Source organism: Triticum dicoccoides, chromosome 4B, assembly GCF_002162155.2.
Source record: "Triticum dicoccoides isolate Atlit2015 ecotype Zavitan chromosome 4B, WEW_v2.0, whole genome shotgun sequence".
NCBI classification, from domain to species: Eukaryota; Viridiplantae; Streptophyta; class Magnoliopsida; order Poales; family Poaceae; genus Triticum; species Triticum dicoccoides.
Window position 1 is genome coordinate 240,651,698 of NC_041387.1, and position 6,153 is coordinate 240,657,850.

The 6,153-nt window shown below is 44.5% G+C and overlaps 1 long non-coding RNA gene across 1 annotated transcript; it reads right to left on the reverse strand.

The window, feature by feature from the left end:
• Positions 1-416: 416 nt before the first annotated feature.
• On the reverse strand, positions 417-2,862 carry LOC119293564. The gene is made up of 3 exons (XR_005143110.1): positions 2,535-2,862; positions 1,486-1,709; positions 417-855 (listed from the first exon to the last, which is right to left on the reverse strand). It is a non-coding gene; the product is annotated as an uncharacterized LOC119293564 (long non-coding RNA).
• Positions 2,863-6,153: the final 3,291 nt, after the last annotated feature.

Sequence of the window (6,153 nt, forward strand, 5' to 3'; positions counted from 1 at the left end):
TCCCACAGAATCTGCTGCCCAGTTCTTTTCTGAGATTGTAGTTTGAGATTGTGGATTCAGTTGTGTGACGAAATGTCTGTAGTGCCCTTAGACAGAAAATGTTTGATGAATTAACACTTTAGCTTTAGCTGCACCGACTTTCTCCATCTAAAACATACAGCCATCAGCGCATCTATTCATCAGCACATACCAAAATTACCAAGCACCAAGTAGCAGTACCAAATTCGAAATTACCAAATTGAAATTGGCAAGCGACATATACAAATTTAAACATACATCAATGCATTAGCAGTACCATTTATTCAACAATACATGCATCTATCCATCCATCTATTCACCTAGATGTTGACAGAGAAACAGGGAAGAATACAGAGGTAGAAGAGAGACGAGACAGAGAAGAAGAGTTCCCATCAGGCGTCTAGGCAAGGCGGCCAAAGGCGACCAGAGGCGGCGGGCTGCCTGTCCAGCGGGGTCGCGAGGAGCGAGGCTCACAGAGCTCCCGGCCGACGGCGTCGTGAGAAGTGGCGCTGGCGGAGTTCCCGTCCGGCGGCGGCGAGGCGGGCCGTCGTGTGGAGAGGGGCCACCCCGGGGCGAGAACCGGCGTGTAGGTTGGGCGGCCAGGGGGTGGGCGGTGGCGGGCTGGTGGAGCTCCTGTCCGGCGGCGTCGGGCAGAGCGGCGGCTAGTGCTCGTGGGGATCGAGCGGTTGCTGGGCCGTTTCGGCTTGAACCTTACTCTCTCCTTGAGTATTCTCTCCCCCTAGAGATATGGTTAAGCTTTGATGTGATCTCTCTCTCCCCCTTTGACATCAATTTCCAACAAAGGTCTTCTAGAATTTGTCGTGGATGGGTTTGGTCCTTGAGTCACAGCACAAAGCACTAAGGTAAATGTGATGCTTGTAGAGGACAAGATTCATTGAGTGGAGCTGGATCAAGAGTAATGCAGGAACAGATGGCAAAATGTCTTTCCTGTAGTGAAATCGGTGGCACCGAGTGGTATGCTTCGGTTGCACCAAAAGAATTCGGTTAGACCGAAAACAAGAGACCGGTGTGACCGAGTTCATCACAGAGAAAACACTTGTCACCTCAGCTCACTAGACAACTAAGATCTCACAAGGATTTGCAAGGAATTAACTGAAGGATTTGCAATGAATTGGATGCAGGGAATGCAGAACAAATAGAAAAGAAATCTAGATTAAGTTTTTTTTTGAAAAAGAAAGGAGAAACAAATATGCATGAGACAAATGCAAGAGCACAGAAAAGAACACAAGAAAACTTCATCTAGAGATGGTCGGCGACAAAGTCACCTATGTTAGAGTATATTGACTTAGAAGTCAAGTGAGATCACTTGATCATAGGTCATACTCATCGTTTAAGCTCAAAATGGGGTTACCATTTTTCGTTTAAGCATCTTGATGTATTCGCATCTTGTCGAGTTGCATTGACTCATGACTTGGAGTAAAGCTTCTCTAAGATGGAATAACATACCTTGGGTGGTGGTGTTGATCATGATCATGTAGTTGAAGGCAGAAAGACATTTACAAGAACTTGTATAGGATGCAAACATCCTCACAAGGATACAAACCACCCCAACACCTAGAGATTAAGCCTACTCTCTCACGAATTTGTGGGGATCAACTTCGAATGTAAGATATGTGCTCTTAGGCACCTCGATTATGAAGCTCTACTAGAACCCTGATGGCCTGCGTTGCCTGCCCATCAAATTTGAATTTGTTATGATAGTGTGGTAGAAATTAGTGTAAATACATGAAAATAAGAGAAACTATGGAAATGATAAAATAGATTGAAATAAGTTGTTCATGAAAGTTTTTCTTTTTCTTATAAAATATGATACATTCTGGTAAGTACGAAGTAATAACCCAAATGAAAATATCCCTCAAATATCCCTTAAATACCCCCCCCCCCAAAAGAGAATAATGTCCATATGAGGAACGGCTAGCTTTCACTTGATGAATGGATAGGAGTAATCTTCAGAAAGAATTCCCAGGAAACTACAAGAATTATAAGCTGAAATGGAGAAATATCGATCATAATGATGGAAAGGTCTGATTTTTGTGAATGACGTGGAACACTACTTCATGGTATGATGGCATCTATTATTGCAGAATGAAAGTTACAACATTTTCATTGGGCTGCTGCCGCCCTTCGTTGTTGTAATAAATCTAATAGGAATTGATGCACATATAGATGTATGGTAGCATGAAACATGAAGGTTAAAATACAAATTTAGTTGCTTGTATGTAATCTAAGAACAGAGCACGACAGCACCACGTACATACACCCGTAAGTAAAGGGAAGGGTGTGAGTTTGCTTGATCTTCATCTCGAAAGGCATAGTAGTGTTCACAATATATAAAAATCATATTTGTGTCTTGTGTTGAGTTGATTTCATCTATTTTTGGGATCCAAGATCGAATATGATGATAGATGACCATCTAATACATGAGTGTAAGTTATAGGCATACTGACTTCTAATAGAATATAAAGCAAACCATACATAAATATGTTATGTCGGACCTGAAGAATGAGGTGCTTGGTTGCTGATGATGCACATATATACTACTTCATGGTTGTTTAAGTGAAATAAACCGAAAAATGGGATGAGGCCACACTTCTAGCACCTGATTAATCACATATTAAGATTTTCCCACCTACATAAAAGCAAGAAATTGAATAAGCATTTATTGCCTTTTGTCTTATCAGCCACTCACCAATATGGCTTTGGCTTACCATCACAACCCTGCATCATGGGTGTTTAAGATACATATAACATTCAAACATGGAAAATAAAAATATCTTAGCTTGTCTAAGTAATGGCAGGATTCAACTCATCAATAAAAATGCGTAGATTATTAGGGTTATGGAAGCCTCAGTGGAAGAAAGCGTGAACATAAGCTGAGTAAAAAAAATGGACAAGCAAAGCCACATGACCTGATGTTTTTCAGCTCTCAATATAACTGGATATGGTTAGGGCTGGTTCAAAAGAACAATCAGAAGGAAAGCCACACATCGAGAGACAAAACAACATAATCTTCCATATGAGCTACAAATGTCTAGTTTGATGCGGGCACCACATTATTTGATTCTAAACAAATCCTTGTTCAGAAGAATCTTGTAGTCTTAATTCAAGTACATACACGACAATCAAAATTTCTGATAAGCTATCATAGCCATCAAGCATGTTCAGAATTGTTTAAATATGGAATGTTACCTGTTTTATTTGCTCTAGTACTAGAGATGGCAGATTGCAATGTAACATGAGAGCGACCTCTGCAAGAAAAATTCACCAGCAAGCACCAATAGCTTTAATAATGCCTCCAAAAACTGGCCTGGCCGCACTGCAGTCTCACCGTGGGCCTCTGCTAGGAGCCCCTTCTTCATCCCCATTTAGGCAATATTAGAATGGCATTTTGTTTCATATGAAGCTAAAACATGGCAGACTGAAAAAGCCAAAGACACATTGCATACTTTGTTTATGTAGACATTCTTCTCCAGTCTGTTACCAATTAGGGAACATCATTTCTACTTCAAGACAGAAATCATTTTTGTGCGAAAATAATTCATGGGACAATCCTACAAATGATTATCAAAATAACATTTATACTCAATGGGATGATCACTCTTGTCCAATAACACATAATCCTAAACCACCAACATTCTGCTAGGAGCTCCTTCTTTGTTCCTGTAAGGAAGAACAATTTTTGTAGCATTGTAATAACGAGTAATAAGTCTATACAATATGCAGAGTTGCAGACCATGAGTTCAAAAAATCAAGAGTACTCAGATAAACATCCAAGAAGAAATTTGACTTAGCATTTCGCCTAACACACGCTGATAAAATTGAGATGCACTTACAATTGGACATTCGAGCAGGAGTGCGGCGAGTGCGTGCCCTTAACGCTGAGATGCAGGGATGGAACAGGCAGAAGGGGTGTGCTCATGACGCCAAAGAGAAACCAAACTTTGTTGATGGCCGTGCTGGCGCCGGCCATATCGACAGCTACCGGCGAAGGCATTCGCATGAATTTCCAGCAAATCCATCGCCCCCATCTCTCCCTCCCAGTCCTCAGGCACTGCATCCCTCTCCATCGTCGGACTCCTGCCGGTTTATACTCCCTCACCAAGTCACTAGGAGTGCATCGCCCAATTTACCACATGAAGGGGGGTGGGGCACACCTCCTTGGTTTTCTGGGGATCCCCTCGCACCAAGAATCTCCGTCTCGTCGACGTCACTGTGCGTGAGGTAGAGGAAGCAGAGGCGCTAAATGATGGGATCGTGACCGAGGCGGACCCCCACATCGTTGTGCACTACCCGTAGGAGGCTGTGTCATGGCAGCGGCTACTGGAATCGGGGTCGGGAAGGGGGGTGACATCTTCTTGGTCCAGACTCCTGACGGAGAGATCGATAGGTCGGGGAGAGGAACAACTTAACTCTTCATTGCGCTTGTACATTTTTTTATGGATGGACGCTTTACGGGCCGCTGGTAGGCATATGGCCCAATCAACCACATTAACCCGATTTTTCCACGGGAGCTGCTACCCTCAAGGACAGTTGCCCCACTCACATCCAACGGCCAAAAACGTGCAGCACGCTCGATCCGATGGCCAGAATTGTTGAGTGCGTGAGAGAGCTGGAAAGAGGCTCAGTTTTACTGTCCTTAATAGTATGGAAAACGTTAACCTTCATCTGGTTGATGCACACACAACATACGCCGCCTGCGTAGCCGTCGGATTGATTTCGATCGGGCGCTCGCACAGGCGACAAGTCCCGTGCAGCTAGTTTTTCTTTTGCAACAAGCGTCTTGTTTCAGAAGCTTTCTGCAACAACGATCTTGTTTTAGAAAGAAAAAGAGTGTTTGGTGGTGAAGTTTTTCTTTCAGCAACAGAGCCTAGTTTCAAAATTTATGTAACAGAGGTCTTGTTTCAGAAACAAGGGTATTGTTTCAACAAGAAGGTCTATGTTCGACGATGAATATTTTATCTTCTACAACAAGGGTATTGTTTCAGAAACATAGCCTCGGTTGCAGAAAGCGCAGAATCCCCGCGTTAGAGCGTACGAGGGCAAGCATTGCAACACGACACATGTTTCAGAAACATAGATTCGGTTGCAAAAATTGCCAGAGGAGTGTCCGGTGTGAGAGTTCATCGTTGTCGTGCTGGAGTAGATGCAGCTTCTCGGGGTGCTGGTTCAGAGGTGGCGCAACGACTCCGGCGGCCGGCTACGCTCCATGGCCGAGGCACTCAGGCCATGGCGGGGCAGTGGTGCTGTCTCAATGGACCTTTGCAACAAGGTCCTTGTTGCAAAGCCATGAACGCAACAAGCTAGATGTTGCGGAGGCACCCAGTTGACTGGGACGGTACATCGGACGGCTGTTTCGGGCGGCATCCGACGGTTGCCGAGGCGGCTGATCTTATTGATTTACTAGTTTGCTGCCCGTGCGTTGCCATGGAAAAAGAAAGCCCCTTCGACTCGTATAGAATATGATTATCTTAGAGAAAAGAAAAATTACAGGAAATAAGATGTCATGTATCTCAAATACTGTAAGAAAATATGTCATTTGGGAATGGCTAAGAGTCAATCGTAAGGAGTTTGATTTGGGCTAGTCAATTTGGCATTGATCAGTTAGAAGCGTTAGATGAAAAACGAACTGCCCAAATTATGTCTTCTTCCTCCAAACGTTAGCACATCGTTGTAGCATCCGTCTTCTTCTTCCTCCCGCTGCCTACTGCCACCAGCCAGGCCACCTGTTGCCACCGCTCGCGGCTTGCGGCGCCCCCACGACCGCCTCGCCGCCCTCCCCTCAAACACCCACACGATCGGTCTTGCCGCCGTCCCCGGCCATCCCTTAGCCCCGGGCCTCACCGGTTTTTTCTCCGGAGAACTTGCACCACCGCCCCCACCCCCACCCTTGATAGATCATGAGGAAGCTTCTCTAGCTAGCCCCATGTTGCGGCTGCTTCTTCCTTCCCTCTGTTGCCTCCTTCCTTCTAGCAAAAATTGACTGACCATTCAGGCGACTAACGTTTAGCTATTGTGATGTTTCTTTTCATTAGGTCTTAAGTAATGCTCCCTCCGTCCCAAAATAAGTGTCTCAACTTTACCACAACTTTGTACTAAAGCTAGTACAAAGTTAAG